Source organism: Triticum urartu, chromosome 7 (assembly GCF_003073215.2).
Source record: "Triticum urartu cultivar G1812 chromosome 7, Tu2.1, whole genome shotgun sequence".
In the NCBI taxonomy this organism is placed as follows: domain Eukaryota; kingdom Viridiplantae; phylum Streptophyta; class Magnoliopsida; order Poales; family Poaceae; genus Triticum; species Triticum urartu.
The window spans coordinates 37873531-37874342 of record NC_053028.1 but is presented as its reverse complement, the minus strand read 5'-3'; positions in this window follow the sequence as shown (position 1 = coordinate 37874342).

The following is an 812-nucleotide window of genomic DNA, read 5'->3' as shown; positions in this document are numbered from 1 at the left end:
GTGCCCACGCATCACTTACGACCAGGGACCATTTAGGACGTATCATACAACACAAGATCTCATAGACAAGTCACGTACTTGCCAACAAGTATCATCGATAACATCCAAGAACTACATTGGTTCATAAACACATCGGAAATATCATCATACATGATTGCCTCTAGGGGCATACCTCCAACAGTGACAACCACGAATTGATTCATCCAGTTGCCCGATAGATGACTAGCAAAACAATTATGATGGTTTGTCTGTTAAAAATGATGTCATTCTGACAGTGTCATATAGCCCAAAGTAATGCACACACTCTGCCTCAAATATGTGCCACTGTTTTAGGCTCTAACCCATTTAGCCACGTCCAAAATAAAGCGGTAATGCTACTAGGAGGACTGACATTAAAAGCCACATGTTATGTATGCCATAGTAACTTGGCTAGTGGGCATTTCAGGAAAATATGTTGGATAATTTTAAAGGCGCCTTAATTTTCTAGATGTGACGCGACTTTAGGATTGGACCAGTGTTTATTGAATCTATATACAAAGATTTTACTGAGAATACCCATGAGACCGAGAGTTTTCAGTGTAGTGTATCTAGCTGATCAGAGAGGTTAACATCCATCAACTTGCGCACAAGATGTGGCCGTCTATCCCATTGTTCCCCCACCAGGGATCTCCGGAACTCTGCTCTACTGCTTGGGGTTATCCTTCATCACCCAATTTGTGTGCAAGGCATTGAGTTGTATTCTTGTAGCCCTTCATGTGGATAGGTGCATAGCATTGCCTGAATAGCTGGAGCGCCATCCCATAGGGCTAAGT